This window comes from Lutra lutra, chromosome 1, assembly GCF_902655055.1.
Source record: "Lutra lutra chromosome 1, mLutLut1.2, whole genome shotgun sequence".
Classification (NCBI taxonomy): domain Eukaryota; kingdom Metazoa; phylum Chordata; class Mammalia; order Carnivora; family Mustelidae; genus Lutra; species Lutra lutra.
The window spans coordinates 20,144,271-20,164,530 of NC_062278.1; the positions used below are offsets into that span (position 1 = coordinate 20,144,271).

A 20,260-nucleotide genomic window follows, 5' to 3' on the forward strand; every position below is an offset into this window, starting at 1 on the left:
CCAAACATAGGCAATTGGCAGAGACCAGTAGAACTCATAACATGGCAGTGAGCTCATGCTGGGGTTTCCACTAAGGACTGATCAGTGTGGATCTGCACTAGAAATCTTAAAACATAGCCATGAACCGGCCCAGCAAGGATCCAGTCCCTCAGATAAGTTACCTGAATCTAGAAGAAAAACAACTGTTCTTCATGTGTCTCCCCAGTACCCACAAAGCCAAATTTATGATCTGGGAAGACCTCAAGAAGAGGACCCAAAAAGCTGAGGAGATTCTACAACAGACTGGTAAACCCTCTACCCCTGAAAACATGTTCTTGGCTACAGTATCTGTGCTTGACACCTGTTCTACCATGGCATGTATTCTCTTCAGTCTTTTGCTGATGCCTGGGTGCTTCATGTCCTTTTATTGGGTTTATAAATCCCACTTCTGGAAACCCGTTAATTGGGTGGATGCCCCTTTTCCCATTTTCAACTATGCCACCAATACTGTTAATCTTACCAGAGGTTGGGAAGAATCCAAATCTATCAGGATTCTGAATCAAGCATTATGTGACATCAGACACCCCAAGTGCTCCTTGGGTCTACTCATTGCTTGCATTATCATGGCTATCTCAATTATTACCAACACTAGCATGGCAGTTGTCTCTCTTTCTCACTTGGTTCAGACTACTGCCTTTGTGGATCAACAAACCATTGATCAAAAAGTATTAGTATTACCCTTACCACTTACACAGGGTAATGCTGAGTTCATCAAAAGTAATCGATAAATATTATCTGTTACTATCATCATTATCATTCTTTACAGAATTGATTCATAAATACTTCATTAGTTCTTTTTTTTTTCCTGTTTGTTCTGAGATGCCAGTAGGAAGGGTTAAAGGCTCAATCCTTGCATTGAACTATGTTTTGTTATTTGTAGATATTTTTGCTTATAAAAATTCAATATTTTTATTTGTGTAAGTGCTAACATAATTATATTATTAAAATGCATAATTTCATTTAAATGACAAAAATAAATTAGGACTTCTTCAACTAATGGAAGCTGCTATTGAATATCTTGAGGAGAAACAAGAAGCCTTAGCCTGCTGTCAAGGCCTCTTATGTGACTGAACTTAGAGATCCATCTGTGCTACCCCCATGCCCAGGAACCACAGCATACATGATTGGAAAAGATAAACAAATGTGTGGATCACTCCATAATAATTTAATTTTTGATGTTCAGCAGCTAAAGGATAAGATATTCACCTCATTGATGGTGGTGGAAAATCATAAGGTTCATACAGAAGCTTGGCAATCTCTTTCTAACAATCTGCAGGGGCTTAACCCAACCACAGTATTCTTTTCCACACAACGGAGATTCTTAGGAGTCGTTATTGTAATAATTACTGTTTTTCTTCTCATAATAGTCTGCAAAGTTGGAATAAATGCCTTATCCACCACCAGGGATGTGAACTGTATCTATGAAGGATAACCGTCTCAAGGACTACTTATTGCTGCTTTAAAGAAACAAAAAGGGGGAAATGTTGGGGTTTGTAGAGCATAAAATCAGTCATAATACCTGACTTGCTAAAATGTAACAGAGGCTACTGGGGGTGAAGGAAGGTTTCAGAGAAGGCCATGGGCCTTTGGAATGCTGAGGCCTGCAGAAAGTTGCCTTCCCTGAAGCTTTCTCAGCCCAGACAGCTGCCCTGTGATCTAGATGTATGCATTGTCCCTTAGGCTATGTTTAGCAGAACACTAGAACACACAGATGAGCATATCCTATGTTTCCCATCCACAGATCCTCGTAGTTTCAGTGAGACCCCTTGTCACACATCATATGATTGAGAAACAGTGATAAGGATTTGTGATTATCCTGAAGGACCAATAAAAGCAGGAGCAAAGAAGAGCAAAGGGTCTTCATCTCCAAGCATTGACCCCCTTGTCTTCTCCTCTCTTTTACAGAAAGGTTTGGAGCAATCTTTCCTCCATTGGTACAGGGATTGCTGGCCATTCCCCGCAACTGAGATACTTCTTTCCATAGAAACAGTTTTGTTGCTACCATAAATTCATACGCACATTTTTTATTTAAGTATCAATAATGAAAATTTTCACTTAGTAAATAGGAAAACAGAAATCTTCCATTATAATTACAGTAACCAAATAAAATATCAGAATGTATTTGAACTAATACTTCAAGTTCTATCAGATGATTCTGCCTAGAATTAGCTTCATGCAATTTCAGTTTCTTTGGCTTTCCATGTTGTAGATTTCTGTATTTCTGTATTCATTAGAATACATAGGTTGAGTTGTTTTTCTATAAGAGAAAGTCAATGTTAGTCTCTTCCCTGAAGTAGTGTGGAATTCCTCCTCTGATTTCAGAATGATTAAGATAACTGTAGAACAGGAATCTTCTCAGCTTTGCACTGTGGACATTTTGGACTGTGTAACTCCTTGTGTAGGGAGGGACCTGTCCTGTGCATTGTAGGCTGCATAATAGAATCCTCACCCAAGATTTTACAACCAAAACTTTCTCCAGAGATTGCTCAATGTTTGAATGCTCTAGAGATATTTATTTCCAAAATTGTTCTTATTGTTTAACTCAGTGGTAGGAATTCCATTTCTAGTAATTATTCACTTAGTTCATAGGATTTTTTTCAGCCTCATCTCAAAATTCAAATACAATTGGAAAAAGTAAAACTATGTTGTTATTGGTTAGCTCTTTGGTGAAAATTAGTACTATATGTGGCTAATTGAACATAACAAAATTAGTACATCATAATTCTTTTTTTTTTTTTTAGATTTTTTATTTATTATTTGACAGAGAGAGATACTGTGAGCGAGAGAGGGAACACAAGCAGGGGGAGTGGGAGAGGAAGAAGCAGGCTTCCCACTGAGTAGGGAGCCTGATGCAGGGCTTGATCCCAGGACCCTGGGATCATGACCTGAGCTGAAGGCAGATGCCTAACAAGTGAGCCACCCAGGTGCCCCTACATCATAATGCTTTTTAATAAAATAATAAGATATTAGGCCAAGAGTGTCTGAAACATAAAATTGTGGGGGGAAATTGGGAGAAATGAAATGAGAAACTGTAAAATTTTAACTTCAACTTCTCTCACTTTCTGGGTTATAGGTCATTCTAGCAAAAGTATACAGATTAAAATCAGCAAATGTTAAAGTTGCCTAGGACAGAATCCAGAAGACTCCAGGATAAGGTTTATGTTGTCCCTTCCCAGTAGAATCTTAGAGAAAGCTCTTAATTCTGCCAGCAATGATGTGTGGCAACATGTACAAAGTATTGCCAAACCAGTATTGTTCACCAGATTTTTGAGTCTGGGGTTCCTATTAGGTGTCAGCCATGTATAAAACAAGTGCCCGTAAGGCTGACTTCAGTTGCTTGATCTTCAGCCCCTTTCTAGGTGAATTAATGCCATAGAGTCCAAGACCCCCATCATAAATCACACTGTTATCAGAGATTATCTGGCATGTCACAGTTCCCAAGGAAATAGACATCCTTTGCAGTCAGTATATTTCAAAAGATAAGAGTTTATCTCCCAAAACATGGCCAAGGGCCAGACCATTCCTTAGAATATGCTAGGGTTGGACAACCCAGGCCTGCTGACTAATTCTTTATTGCACATGCCCCTTTCTTCACAACATCCACTAGGTCAGTCATATACAATCATAAGAATGCTGCATTGTTCTCTAGTTCTTCAAGATTAACTTTCCTTTTCTCTACCTCTACCTCTATCTATCTCTGTCTCTATCTATCTCTATCTATAGCTATAACTATATCTGTAGCTATATCTATATCATCTATATCAATATCTATACACACACATATATCTTGCTATTAATAAAATTATTATTATGTATATTCACCCACACATGTAATACAAATAGGAGAAAGGTCTTATATTGCACTGAAGTAGAAAGTCAAGAAGAGCTACTATGTCTTGCTTTCTGTGTGGCAAACACTTTGCTTTACACAGTTTAATAGTTTAACATTCACAAGAGCTCTATATAATGATGTGCTGAAAGCTGGCTGCTCTGCTTTCTATTTGTTAGGGACAGTCATTGAATATCCAAAATTTTGTGAGCTTCTCAGCATCCAGTTGATAGCTTGATATTGGTTATTTACAACATAGAAATTGGAAAATAATAAAAATAAGCATTCTTCTAATTCTAAAAAGTCAGTACTTAAGTATTTTAGCCAGTTAATCACAGACTATGAGGTAGGTAATATTAGATCTCAGTGACAGATTCATGGAATACACTTTTTTTGAGACATATTTTAATTCATATCACTGAAACCCCTTTGGAAATTTGTGGTTTTGATATTCCACTTCCTACTTAGAACTAGAGAGAAAATCACCTCATAGTCTGTTCCTTCACTCACTTTTCAGTTCCTTTAGCAACTTTTATCAGGAAATCACTGGATCCATTTTGGAATTTCCATATTCTTACATATGTCCAATAAGTTGTTTTGTCCTCTTTAGTGCTTGCCTTAATTTTCCTAAACAAGGTCTTTACATACCAACTCCAGCACTCCTTCTAGCATAGAACCCTATAAACCCAACTCCCAAGCATAGCAAGTCTTGACTGCTATTATATTGTGTGTCAAATTTTATTTGTTCTTCCCATTGTCAAAATAATCAAAGTACCATATTTTAGATAGTATTAAATGGTTACTTCTTATTTCATTTATCTTTTTCAGTTCAAAATTATATGAAAGGTGTCTTCTAATTCCCTTCCATAAGACAGCAATAGAGAGACAATATATTGCAAACAGTAAGTACAGCTGGATCCTGGGTGTCCCCTAATGTCCCTTAATTCAGTTGTAGAGCTAAAAAAATATTGCTAAGTCAAATCACTATGATACAGATGTGATATTATCATGTAATAAAGAATATATTTGGTCTTTGCTCCTGGTGCCTAACACAAGAGCTTTTACATGCTTGAAATTTCCTGAGTGACATGGGTGAGAGGAGTTTCTTTTGTTATTCATATTAACTATTTTCTAAGTTTATACTAATGAGGGGACTCTTGATGGGCTTCTTGATAACTTTCAGGATGGGAGCTGGTTGCCAGCTCATTACCAATCATGTAATTAGAGGGTTGCAACTTCTAGCCCCATCTACTGACGTCCAGGGAGATACAGGAGAGGCTGGAGATTGAGTTAATCACCTATGTCCAATGATTCAGTCAACCATGCCTAAGTAATGAAACCTCCATAAAAACCCTAAACAGAAAGGTTCAGAGAGCTTCTGGGTTGGCAAACACATTCAGGTGCTGGGACTGTGGTATACCGCAGAGGGCATGGAAGCTTCAGTGTGATGTCCTGCCCTGCCCCCACATCTTACCCTCTGCATTTCTTCCATTTAGTTTTCTGAGCTGGAGCCTTTATAATAAACCAGTAAGGGTAGGTAAAGCCCTTTCCTGAGGTCTGTGAGTTGTTTTAGCCAATTACAGAACCTAAGAAGAGGGCTGTGGGACCCTAAATTTATAGCTGGTTGGTCAGAAGTACAGGTGACAACTTAAGACACACAACTGTCCTAAGTTAACTGAAGTAGAGCATTTTGTGAAACTGAGCCCTTAAACGCATGGTGTTGGACACTAACTCTGGGTAGTTAGTATCAGAACTGAGTCAGAGGTCACTTGGTGTCTGGAGATTAGAGAATGACCAAGTCATTCAGTAGAGGAAAAAACCCACATATTTGATGCTTAAAGTGTTGTGAATGAATACACAGCAAGACCAGTGGAACAAGCTGCTAATATTGTTAAAGTCAATATTATGGGAAATTCCTATTTTTCATCCAAACATACTGAAATACAATTTATTTCATAGTTATAACCATATTAACCACGTAACATAGAATTTCTGGGAAGGTGGACACTTTAAATTGAAATATTTTATAAAATTGAACTTAAAGGACTGGCAGGATACTTACCTGAGACAGTAATTTGTATGCAGTGTTATTGTAATATAATTTACCTACAGCACTCGCATTAGAAGTGTATACCCTAGTATGCCTATTTACACTGTGAATTTATTCTGACTGGCTAGTGTCTAAGCCATACTACTTGATAAGTATTTTGAATATTCTTTCTGCCACATGAAAGTAACTACTAAATGATAAGAAATTTTTAAAATAAAACACCAGGGGCGCCTGGGTGGCTCAGTGGGTTAAGCCGCTGCTTTCGGCTCCGGTCATGATCCCAGGTCCTGGGTTTGAGCCCCATATCGGGCTTTCTGCTCAGCAGGGAGCCTGCTTCCTCCTCTCTCTCTGCCTGCCTCTCTGCCTACTTGCAATTTCTCTCTGTCAAATAAATAAATAAAATCTTTAAAAAATAATAAAAAATAAAATAAAACACCAAAGTGTATGTATTCCACAGATTTGCAGTAATGTAATGAAATAATTACTTTTTCGGAGTACTTTGGAGTTATTACCAACATGAGATTAGCTGATTGATTTTTTTTTTCCATCTCAGATGTACCAGATTGAATTAATCATACTACCCAACTGATGGGGCATTAGTATCATTAGTATGTGCAATGTGGTTATTCATTTATTCATTCATTCCTTTTCATCCCCATACCATAATAAGCCATTTTATCCACCAACAAGAGAAATGTTTTAATATCCTTTGTGTGTATCATTTTTTACCTGAATGTGTTTTCTAAATTATATAGCATCAGACACATATTTTAACATAAAATATGCGATTACATAATTATATGTATTATACATATTTACACTGATATGTGTGTGTGTGTGTCCGAATACATCTTGGTTCACTAAACACCATGATACTAAAGACAGCCCATCAAATTACTCTGTGGATATTTATCTAACCAGTTATTTCTGACTGCTGCCTCATAACCCGTAGTTTTCCTCATAAAATCATTCCTCTGTCAGTGATGACTGCTCAGATTGCCTCCAGATATCATTGAATAGAAAACACAAAATAGGAAACATTACCATTATGAACATTTGGTTTATGCAAGTGTATGGACGTATGTGGAAGTTTCCCAGGGCTACAATGAGGAGTAGCATGGTCCAGTCATTTGCACACTTCTCTACCCAATTTGACATTGAAGTTTTCATAGGTTCTTTAGCACAACAACACCATCAAACATTTCTACCAGCAGAGCCTGAGCACTCTTATCCCTATAGTCCCACCAATGTTTGACTTTATTTGGGTATTTATGTTTTCTGGTCCAATACATATAAGATGGCATCTCAGTTAGGGTGTTTCTCTTACTAGTGATTTCCGAACCTCTAGTATATGGTTATTGTTTGGGCTTCTCTTATGGAAACTGAAAAAAATCTTTTACTCCCCCTAGATCTCTATGTCCTAATCCTTGGAACTTGTGAATATCACCTTACATGACACAGAGGGCTTTATAAGTGTGGTTAAATTAAGGATATTGGTGTGAGATCATCCTGGATTACCTCTGGGGCCCAATGTAAACATAAGGATTATGATAGAGGGAGACAAAAGATTAGAATCAGCAGTAGATGTGATGACAGAAATGAGGTTGGGGCAGTGTGAGGTTGGACCAAGAAGAAGGTGTCCTTTAGAACCTGAAAGAGGGAAGGAAATGGTTTTCCCTTTAAAGCCTCCAGAAAATGTCAACCTTGCTAATACTTTAGCCCTAGTGAGACTATTTTTTTCCCTAGCTGCCAGCAGATTGCATTTCAATAATTCAACAAGCATTTATTCAAGCACCTACCTTATCCAAATACATCTGTGAATTTGTAGTTTGAATCCCAAAACACTATTATAAGCAACAAAGATACACTATAGCCACAGAGGTTTCATGAACACCAAATATGTGTTTAAAGATGGGAAATATTCAAGTGATGAGAGTTGAGAAGGTGTTCAAATTGAATTAAAAAATAAACATGTTTAACCCTTGTCTTCTTAGTTAATCAATAGTCAGTATTCCTATGCGACCGACATGGGTCTAGATGTAAGAATGTGATGCATTCAGTTCCTTTCTCTTTTCCCATTTCATTAAACTATTTAAATCCAGAATGATTTTAGCTCATTTTACAAACGAGGAAGACTGAAACTCACAGAGACTAAGTGATTCCTTTCAGTTCATATAACTGATAGGGGCAGAGGCTACACCAAGACCTAGGTTCTCTGTCACCTGTGCTGCTGCCCCATTTTATTAGCAAACATTTATTTTCACATAAATACTTAGGTGTTTCCATATATTTAACATTAATACAAAGGCTGAAAGACAGATTTTAAAAACTGCTACTCAAAACAGTCTGTATTTCAACTGTTTATTCCCTGCACTCCAGGAAACAATCAATAAAGCTTTGCTAAGTAAAAACATCAGGTGAACTAAACAGCGTGCCTCACAACTTGGTTGATTGACATGCTGGCTGCAATGCCTTATCTCACCCTGAATTAGTAACAAACAGATCTCACATCACATGGGTCTTTAAACTCCATGTAGAGTGACACAGATGGAAATTCCCGGAGAGTTGACCTGGAAATCTAGATACACTAAAGATTTTGCGGCATCCAGATGATGACGAGAAAACTTACTGGTAGAACCACTGTAAATTGTGGCTCCAGAAGATTCAGGGGCGAGGATTGACACTCACCTAATCAATGAACTGATTTTTCCTTTTGTGTTGAGGAAGCACACATATTCTAGGCATGCCATTATGCTTCCTCTGTCTGGCAACTTGTTTCTTCACATATGAACACTCCATTTCCTAACAGCTCCTTTGCCCCTGCCACTGCCATAATTTTTCACACATTTTGTGTATCAGTCATAGCTGGGGACGTGGAAAGGGAAAAAAGAGGGAAAAATTTCGCCTCAACCATAGTGTCATCTTCAATTTTAAGGTAGCTTCAAAAATGAAGTAGAATAGAAGAGTTTACGCTGAATGAAAGATTCTGCTTAAGGATTTTACTCCCTTTTGTCTTGAGAAGCTTCCTGAATAATAAGTACAGAAAGTATACTGAGGTTACCCACGTCAAAAATGCCAGTGAGCAGAGTAGGTAAAGCTCAGGAGGCAAATATATAAGATAATGAAGATTTAGAGCTGATTATGAACAGAAGTTATCCTTTGTCTACCTAGGCCAAAATATTCTATTTCAAAACAAAACTAGCACAATTAAAATACCTGGTTGAATTCTTTCCTTGGAGGGGTCTAAAAAGTGTAGCCTCAGGTACATTCTAAAGTACTTTGTGTCTACAATGAAAAGAAAACCTTTGGAATTCTGTGAAAATCTTATTTGAATCTGTTTAAACCATGTCATGTTTTTAAGGAGTGTTTTGAGAATTTCTAAAAAGCGTGTTTTGATAAGATGTAAAATAAAATATATCTTTCTCCACATGACACAGAAATAATTGAACCATTGCCCACTTGCTAGTCTATACTTTGCATGCCCAGCTGTTTCCAAAAGGAACCATCCCTGATGATATCTTGACTTTGACCCAGTGAAACTGATTTTAAACTTCTGAGCTCCAGAACTACATAATAATAAATGTTTATTGTTTAAGTCACTAATTTATGGTAAATGTTTACAGCAACAAAGAGATTTAATACATCTCATTAATTTCATTATATTTTTGCAAAATTTTATATTTTATATTATATATATAATATATATAAAATATATTTATATATATATATTTTATATATATATATAAATATATTTATATATTTTATATTTTATATTATGCTTTCTGCTTTTTTCTTGTTTACTCATGCAAGTTTATTAATATCCTGGATATAATTCACATAAAAATTTTAGATATGACAGCTATCTTCTCTTCTGTCATCAACTGTCAGTTATTATTATTCATGGAATCCTTTATTGAACATGACTTTTGATAAAATAGTCATTTTTGTTTTGGGGCTTATACTTTTAAACATATTTTTCAGGAAATCATCTGCCTTAGTTCACAAGGAGCCTCCATTTGCTTTTACTAAATATATAGTTTTACTTTCACACTGAAGTCTATAACCGTCTAGAGACCACATTTATATTTTGTGTTAGGGAAGCCATTATTAGCTGTTTTATATATATATATTTATATATATATTTATAAAGACAAATATATATAAATATACAAATATATATATCATCAGTACTTATGACATTAAAATGTTTTATTATTATTTATATATTATATATATGTTTTATTTATTTATTTCTATATATAATGATTATATATGTTATCTGTCCCTGTGATTTCTATTTTCCTCACTATATTTCTATTTTTGAATTGATATTATATTATTCTCTTTAAATTTTTATTTATATCATGATTTCTTTTAAGGTTCATACCCAGAGTTGTCTATTAAATTCCTCACACACCCTAACACCTCCAAGTCCATTTAAAAATAACAACAAAAATAATTTTTAAAAGCTGCTTATTTAGTTTGTACTGAAACATGAGCCGATAGTGGGCTGCATATGAGAAATAGTGGTATTTCACTTGCCTCAAATGCAGAAAAGAGGAACAAATGTGTGGGATATATGTGTATGTTTAACCATTCAGATGTTTTGGTTACAAATTTTGTTATCTGAAGATATTTTTTTCAATTTCTGTGTGAATGGGCATTATATACTACTCAAGAGTGAGTGAGTGGATCATTTGAGAAATTATGATAATATGGCCCAGGAAGCTTGTACAATTTGAATCCCATTTTATGTGAATGAAGTTGCTAAATATGTCAAAAAAAATTGAGTTTCAAACTGAGAATTAACTTTTGTATTTTCCAAATAATCCAGAATTTCATGTATGAGTTAAAGGTTTTATGTCCTTTAGTTAAAAAATTGAAACAAACAAATTCATCCCTGTCACAAGAACATCTTTGGATATTCACGGTTCCAGAAATAACACCTATGACTTCATACCAAGTTATCTTCTAACCCTAAAAGCACATCCATTATTTACAAAAGCTCTTACTTAGTAATGTAAATAATCCCTAATCCTGCCTATACATTATAGAGCTTAAGTTCTGTTCTCCCTAATCAGTCTTTCATGCTTCCTTCTCTAACTTCTCCCACCGTGTTCTATACTTTTTCATAAAACACAAACATGGTAATGTCTCAAAAGAATCTCAAACTGCCCTTCCTTCTCATTGCTCTTTGGCTAAAGATCTACCTTCTTTGCTATGGTACAAAAGTCTTACATACACTGGTTTCTCATCTTCAGCTTCATTTTATTCCACCCACCCACTTTTCTTCATGATCCTGACACTTACCCTCCTGCAGTTCTCAGAATAAGGGAAATACTTACCTAGTGCCTCCCATTGCCCATCTACACATTGGTAAAGGTCTTACATTCAAAGGTTGTGAATATGAGGTTGTGAATCTGTGTCAAGTATTTTCCTTCAGTTATGCCAAACCTAAACATCAGAAACCAGTGGGAAGGTCCAAATCATGACCTCAGTTGTGGATTATTAGGTTACATCTATGTGAACTTTATGAAAGTCTATGGTACAGGGTGACAACCTCAGCATTGTGGACATAGTGTGGAATGGAAACCACATACATGTGGTACTAAAGCTCTTCCAAATAATGGGTTTAATAACAGTACTTACAACATATTATTTCTGTGAGGATTAAATGTGTTGATAATGATAGAGTGTATAAAGCAGCATATGCCTTATTATTAAGTCAGTGTTAGGAGTTCTCTTCATGTAACTTGACATTTTCTTCTAACGTGTTTGTTTCTTTTTTAAATTTGTACTTCATCTTTCATTCTGGATATTAAAACATTGAATATTCTGTATGTAGCTAATTTTAACAATGCCAGTGTTTGAAGAATTACATTTTTGTCAACTGATATAAAAGGAAACTTCTTGACACAGATATCAATTCATTTATGAAATACCCACAAGCATATGTCACTTCATTGTGGTTCACTTTTTTGTGCTTTGAAGATATTGCATATTTTGCAAATTGAAGGGTGGTGACAACTCTGTGTCAAGCAAGTCTATCAATACCATTTTTCTAGTAGTATTTGCTCACTTCTTGCCCCTATCACATTTTGGTAATTCGCACAGTATTTCAAACTTACTATATTTGTTATGGTGATCTGTGATCAGTCATCTTTGATTCTAATATCATCATTGTTTGAGGAGCATCATGAATGACACTCATGTGAGATGCCAAACTTATTAAGCATTATGTGTGTTCTGAGTGCTGCACTGACAATCTGTTCCCCCATTTCTATCTCTTTCCTCAGGCCTCCCTGTTCTCTGAGACACAACAATATTGAAATTAGGCCAATTAATACCCTACAATGGCCTCTAAGTGTTCAAGTGAAAGGAAGAAAAACACACCACTAACTTTATTGTTCCTTATAATTTTATTTTATTTTTTTCAGTGTTCCAAGAGTCACTGTATATGTGCCACACCCAGTGCTCCATGCAATACATCACTAACTTTAAATCAAAAGTTAGAAATGATTGAGCTTGGTAAAGAAGGCAAGTCAATAGCTAAGACTGGCCAAAAAGTAGGCCTCTTCTTCCAAACTGTTAGCTAAGCTGTGAATACAAAGGAAAGATTCTTGGAGGAAATTAGAAGTACTCCTCCAGTAAACACATAAATGATACAACACATAAATGATAAATGATAATATAAATGATAAATGAAGGCAAAACAGCCTTACTGCTGACATGGAGAAAGTTTGAGTGATCTGGATAGAAGATCAAGCCAGCCACAACATTCCTTTAAGTTAAAGCCTAATCCTGAGCAAGGCCCTGACTTTCTTCAATTCTATGAGGACTGAAAGAGGTGAAGAGGCTGAAGAAGAAAAGTTGGAATCTAACAGAGGTGGGTTCATGAGGTTGGAAAAATAGAAGCCCTCTCCATAACATAAAAGTACAAGGTAGAAGAAGCAAATGCTGATGTAAGGCTGCACTAAGTTATCCAGAAGATCTAGCTAAGATACAGTGATTAATGAAGGTGGTTACACCAAAAAACATATTTTCAATGTAGACAAAACAGCCTTGTATTGGAAGAAGATACCATCTAGAATTTTCATAGCTAGAGAGGATAAGTCAATGCCTGACTCAAAGGACTTGGTGACTCTCTTGTTAGAGACTAATGCAACTGATGACTTTAAGTTGAAGCTGACACTCCTTTCTCATTCTGAAAATCCTAGGGCCCTTAAGAGTTCTATTAAATATATTCTACCTGTTCTCTATAAATGGAACAACAAAGCCTGGTTGATAGCTCATCTGTTTATAACATAGATTACTGAATATTTTAAGCCCATTGTTGAGAACTGCTGCTCTGTAAAAAGATTATTTTCAAAATACAACTTCTCACTGACAATGTACCTTCTTACCCAAGAACTCTGATGAAGTTATGCAATGAAATCAATGTTGTTTTCATGCTTAATAACACGCACCATCTATCTGGAGCTCATGGGTCAGGAGTCATTTTGACTTTTAAGTCTTTCTATCTGAGAAATACATTTTGTTAGGTTATAGCTGGTATATATACTGATGGATCTGGGCAAAGTAAATTGTAAAGATTCTGGAAAGGATTTGCCATTCTGGGTGCCATTAGAAATCTTTTTGATTCATGGGACAAGTTCAAAATATTAACATAAACAGGAGTTTGGCAGAAGTTGATTGCAATCCTTATGGATGACTTTGAGGGGTTCAGTGATTTAGTGGAAATGGTAGCTGCAAACGTGGTGAAATTAGCAAGAGAACTAAGATTAGAAGTGAAGTCTGAAGATAGGACTGAATTGCTACAACCTCATAATAAAACTTGAATAGATGAGTTTCTTCTTATGGATCTACAAAGAAAGTGGTTTCTTGAGATGGTATCTGCTCCTGGTGAAGATGCTGTGAAGATTGTTGGAAGGATAGCAAAAGTCCTAAAATCTTACATAAATTTAGATGATAAAGCAGCGGCAAGTTTTGAGAGCATTGACTTCAATTTTGAAAGGCGTTCTCCTGTCGATAAAATGACATCAAGCAGGATTGAGTGCTATAGAGATATTGTTCATGGAAGGAAGAATTAATTGATAACCAAAAACTTCAATGTTATTTTAAGAATTGCCACAACCATCACAACCTTCAGCACACCCACCTTGGTCAGCAGCCATCAACATCAAGACAAGACCCTCAACCCACAAAGAGTTTATGACTCACTGAAAGATGGATATTTTTTTCTAAGAAATAAAGTGTTTTTAAATTAAGGCATTAGCATTATTTTTTTGAACATAGTGTCATTGCATACTTAATATACTACAGTATGTTATAAATATGACTTTTATATGCACTGGGAAACTAAAACATTAATTTGACTTGTTTTATTGCAGTATTCACTTTTTTGTCATGGTCAGGAACATTTTTGAGGCATGCCTGTGTTTTGATCCATTGGTTCCCTATTTTATTTCATTGTCAATGATGGCAATAGATTTTTTTTTTATAATTGCCATGAGTATTACTTTAGCTTTAATCTTCCAAATATATTTTGATCCAGTTTGACAAATATCATTATTTGGAATTACTGGGTTTACACATTTAGTCTTGTAGTTGCTATTTTGCCATTATCAACTCTTCCTGTTCATAAACATAGTGTTTCCTTTGTTTCAGCTGGAAGGCTTTTATTGCACAATAGTAAAATAGTCTAATCTTTTCTATAAATAGATCATTTGAATTTCTGGTCCCAATAGTCTAACTCATATTCATTTTGTCACTTCAGTGCTACAGCTTACACTGAGGGCTCTGGTTCCAAGGACGAATGGGAATGGAGTATGTATAGTACAACTCTGAGTGAGACACTTCACTTTAATTGGTCTGACTAGTAAGTTGCCCTGCCTACCTTTATTTCTGTGGTTAAAAGAATAAAATCCATTCTGCTTGCTTTTGTCTTTACTTTCAAGGTCTTATTGAACTGAACCAATTCTCTCTTTAATTTACTAATTTAAGTCTTAATTTAGCTAGCTAACTTTAATGTTTTTCTCTCATCATATGCAAAAGAACTCCCGCTTAATCAATACTCCCCTCAATAGTAACCTTTCAATAACATTCTGGTAGGATTGCTTTAGCTCCCTTTTAATACGATTTATTTTGGAAAATAATCTTATCCTGTAATTTAAACCAAAGAATATGAGATAAAATGCAGAGATGGACAAAGAAATGATAGGAAATGTGAGTAACACACTGCTGTTTTCTTTTTCTTTTTTTTTTAAATCAATTTCTCCTCACATAAATTCCAATTAAGCCAGGTTTCTAAGTTTTCAGATCTCACTTATTAGTGGTGTAAGTTAATGACCTTGCTTGGTTAGTTTAGTTGTACTGAAAAGGTAGTTTAAGACATCTTACATGTAACGACTTGTCATACAGGACTCCTATTTTCAGTACAGTTTGTAAAAAGTAGGTCAAACAAACACTGTTCCTCTATGGTTTAGCAAGGGACTACTTAGAGTCTTCCTTATATTACTTTTCCAGAACTCTATAGAGTTTTGATATCCTACCTCAATTCCAGAGTTTGCCTTCTACAGTGAATTGTTCTGATAAGGTTCAATGACACTAAAGTTGAGAATTTTTCTTGAGAGTAAAACATGTCAAAATTCATTTTGTTTTCTAGTGTGCCTCTTTCTTTTTCAATATGAAATCAAAACAATGCTATCTCCTCCAGGGAAAGGGAATGACATAAATTGATAACATATTCTTTGAAAAATGTTGAAGAAAAAGAAGAGGCATCTTTTCTGTGACCATTCTAAGTTTCGTTCTTAGAAGTCTGAGTCAAATAAACTATAATGAATTTGTTAAACAGATCTGTTAACCCTTTGGGTGAAGATACAATGCACTTACATAATGTTAGTAAGAGATACACCTCACATAAAAAACAAAAATAAACAATGTGATTCTACTTTCTTTTACATATTAGTAGATTGGTTGGTAGTCATAAGCATAATCATTCAGTTATTTCAAAGAATAAATATTCTACTCAATGATGTAGAGAAATGCTCTGCATTTATATAGTATTGCTCATTTCTTGGGTAGGATTCATTTTCCCGAAGTAGGCAGCCTGCAAAAGTGAAAAGAAGAAAGTGTACAGATGATTTTGAGATTACTATGTACATGGTCAGACCTTAGACACTTTGCAACATTTTCTGCAAAAGAAGAAATCTAACTCTTTTGTATTAGGAACATGACTAAGTATGGTGGATCAGTCAAGGTTCAATAAGATATTTGACCTAAGTCAATTGAGGGAGCCAGTTCAGCAGTGTCTTTAAAGAAGATGTCTTCCTATTGGATTGATGCTAACACTTGAAAACCACAGGACAAGCAGTTGGGTTAGGCAGAGAGATGTATGGCTGGCAAGAACAAGTTGGAACCTACATGCATGAGCTACAGCCCCTAGAAACTGACTGAAACATCTGTCAATTCTCATTGCAGATGAGGATGAGGTCCTTCAGGATTGAGGTCCCTGAAAAACCCAGGCCCTTTATCATGGAGCCAACACCCACGCAACCACACACACACACACACACACACACACACACACACACACACACACACAGAGCCCAGCATTTGGAAGAGCTGGGAAAAAAAAAAAATCCAATACTTAAATACTTAGTAGTTAATGATAAAATGTGACCAGTCTGTATATGTTTTAGCATGTTTTTCCCAACTAAACTGAATGGCCATAAATCATATTTACCATTAGAAAAAGTTACTTAATGATAGATTTGAGGGGCGCCTGGGTGGCTCAGTGGGTTAAGCCGCTGCCTTCAGCTCGGGTCATGATCTCAGGGTCCTGGGATCGAGTCTCGCATCGGGCTCTCTGCTCAGCAGGGAGCCTGCTTCCCTCTCTCTCTCTCTCTCTCTCTGCCTTCCTCTCCGTCTACTTGTGATCTCTCTCTGTCAAATAAATAAATAAAATCTTTAAAAAAAAATGATAGATTTGATAGGATTGTTTACATCATTGTCCTCCTACTTTCCAATTGGAGAACATCTCACTTATTTTATTCTCTAATTTTTGTAAGCTCTACTGATATGCAAAATAGGTTAACATATTAGTATTCCATCCCTGTAGCACTGTAACTTTGAACTTAGTTTTTCATCATTTATCAGGAACAAAAGAAGGCATAAAAGCAGAAATAAGACAACATGTTTTTTCCTTAGATATTGGTTTTCACATTCATTGTTTGCTTTTCAGTTCAATGGAGTGTTTTTCTTTTTAATGGCTCAATTCACTGTTGTTTCAAAAGACAATCTATAAAAGATGTGAGGATGTTTTGGTTTTTTTTGCCATCAAAAATTGACATAAAAGGCTAAAGTGTAGTTTCTATAATATGTATTATGATTTGTCTTGTCTACTTCTTGGTTTCATAAACTATTGGCATTAAGACTTAAGATTATTTCAAAGTATTTGCTCAGAATGTATATATTAGAAATAGTGGAAGTTGGGAAAATGTTTTACATGTGAATAAAAGACCAAAAGTAGTACACATTTCCCTTACTATCTGAAGTAATGTTCCAATGAAAACTTTCATAAGCCAAAATAGTGTAAAGTGAAAATGCAATTACCATTAATTTATATGGAAATTATTTTTAGCATTTCCAGACCCAAAAATAAACTCTCTCAAGCTTTTGTGGTACCTTAGGACCTATTTTGCTAAAACTGGTCATTAAGCAGTGAAGAGATTCTCAGCAAACGTAGAAAAAAGATGAATACAAATTAAAGCCCAAAATATCTTCTAGAATGACTAATGTTAAAATGAACAAAGATTTGCAGCAAATGAAACTCTCATATACTGCTAGGAGTATAAAATTGTATAACTCTGGAAAACATCTTGTCAGTTTCTTAAATAATTTAAACATACTCTTCCCATGTAACCCAATCTTTTCACTCCTAGATACTTATCCAAAAGAAATGAAAACATACAAGGACATGTACATGATTATTTACAATAGCAAACTTCACAATAATAAAAAACTAGAAGTAACCCAAATGTCTATTGACAAATAAATGGACGAATCAAATGTTATAGGTCTTTCAGTGAAATATTTCTCAGCAACATAAGGAAACAATTACTCATAAACATAAAAACATGGATGAATTTCAAAATTATAGTGAATAAAAACAGGCAGGAATGAAATAGTGCATACAAAATTCAAATTAATCCATAGGGACCAAAAGTAAGGCAGACATTGCTGAGTCCAAGGGTGGAGGGAGAGATGTATTGTAAAATGTCATGAGGAATTTGTGTGTATAGAGGGGTAGGTGATGGAAATGTACTGAATCTTGAATCTGCAATCCAGGTGATTACAGAGGTTTGTAACATGGCCACAATTCATTGAATTGTACAGTTGAAATGGATGAAGTTTATTGTACATAAAATATTCCTCAATTAAATCAATGAGAAATCAGTATGACAGCTAAACTGAACGAGTGATGTAATTTTGGTAACTGTCCACAGTCCTAGTCTTATTTTAACAAGATTCATAAATATTGGATTGATCTATTAAGGGGTATGGTAGTACTTAGCAAGAATCAGCAGAATTGCAAGTTTTATTTAAATTTCAAAGATTGCTTAAATGCCGAATAGACTAAAAAGAAACACTTAAATAGAAAAGGAATTTATTTGAATCATCCACTTCTCAGTGTTCCAAAGGTCTTGGGAATTTTGTGGAAAAAAAAAAAGAGGAAAATTGCTAAAATCTTATATGTGCACATAGAGATAATTTATGCTTTTAAAACAAAGTGGCTGTGTTGTTATTATTTGTTCATTTATTTTTTTATATAGCAATTATGTTTTCCTGTTCTTTCTTCCCATTATAATTCTGCAATCTCCAAAGTAACTGTTGGAGATTTACTATGTGACCAATAATAAATTACTTGCCATCATGGAATTAGAAGATAGAGACCTATTTTCTACTCTCAAGAATATCACTATAAAATTTAAGTTAAATTAAGTATGCTCTGAACTTTGAATGGTATTATAATTTCTAAGATTATTGAAATATTTCAGTCATTTAAACTCATGATAATAAAAAGATAAATAAATAAATGCAGTTTTCAAAAGGAAAGTGCCTAATAATCTTTGAATTTTGAAATTGTACATATATCAAATGTTTTAATAAGAAAAGGGGATTTCAGAATGTCTACCCATTCTAAAATAGTCAGGAACAATAAGAACTTAAATAAAACTGATAGTAGGAAGAAAATAAAAGCAAAGGGCTTAAAACAATTTCATTTTGTTGTATAAATTATTAATATCTTGGAAGACATGCCATATTAAAAAAAGGAAATACACTAAAATGAGTATCCTCAACTACATTAACTCCATATTCTCCAATGGGAAAAAAGTCTGAAATATTACAAGAATATTTTAATAGTTTCCTGGAGTTGCCATAAGAAGAAACACAAACCGGGTAGCTTATACAACAGAAATGTGTGGCTCCACAATTCTGAAGGCTAAAGATTAGGAGTCCAAAATCAAAGTGTGGGCAGGGTTGATTCCTTCTGAGAACTGTGGGGAGAATGTATTCCATGCCTTTCCTGGTTTCTGGTAGCTTCAAGAGTTTCTTAACTTGTAGATGCTTCTCTGTGTCTTCACATTATCTTCCCTCTTTACATCTCTCTCTCTCTGTCCCAAATTTCTCCTTTTTATAAGGACACCAGTCTTCTTGGATCAGGGCCAACTTTAATGACTTTGTCTTAACTTGATCAGGTACAAAGATCTTAATTCCAAATAAGATCACATTCACAGGTACAGGGGGTTAGAATTTCATGATCTTTGGTGGGGAGGGCACAATTCCAATCCATAACAAGTATTTTGAGTATCACTGCAAAATAATTCAAGATCTGTTCAGGAAAGAAGATAATATGAGATTATTTAGCACCATTAGGATATTGCTTTCTCTAGCCAAATTAGATTACATTCTCAGGTTTTAAAATAGGATTTGCAATTGCAGTCTCTGGAATGTGGGAAATCTATTCAAAACTACGTAGGAATGTATTGGTCCCAGAGAAAGAATAGAACAAAGGAATTTCCTTATATCAAATATCAATTCCCTGGATATTGACTTGGATATTAAGAAAAAAAAGAAGAGGAAGTAGAGGAGGAGAAAGAAGGAAGCAGAGGAAGATGAGGAGAAAGAAGAGGAGGAAGAAGAAGAGAGAAGGAAAAGGAGGAGAAGAATGAGGAGGAGGAAGAGAAAAAGGAGAGAAGATGAAGAAGAGAAGGAGGAGAAGGAGAAGCAGCAGCAACAGTGATCACTAAGATACATCAGTTTTATTGAGCGTAAATGTA

At 35.1% G+C, this 20,260-nt stretch overlaps 1 pseudogene; it reads left to right on the forward strand.

Moving 5' to 3' along the window:
- The first annotated feature begins 1,617 nt into the window (after positions 1-1,617).
- LOC125092823 (39S ribosomal protein L1, mitochondrial-like) overlaps positions 1,618-20,260 on the forward strand; it is a 141,805-nt pseudogene continuing 123,162 nt past the window's right edge.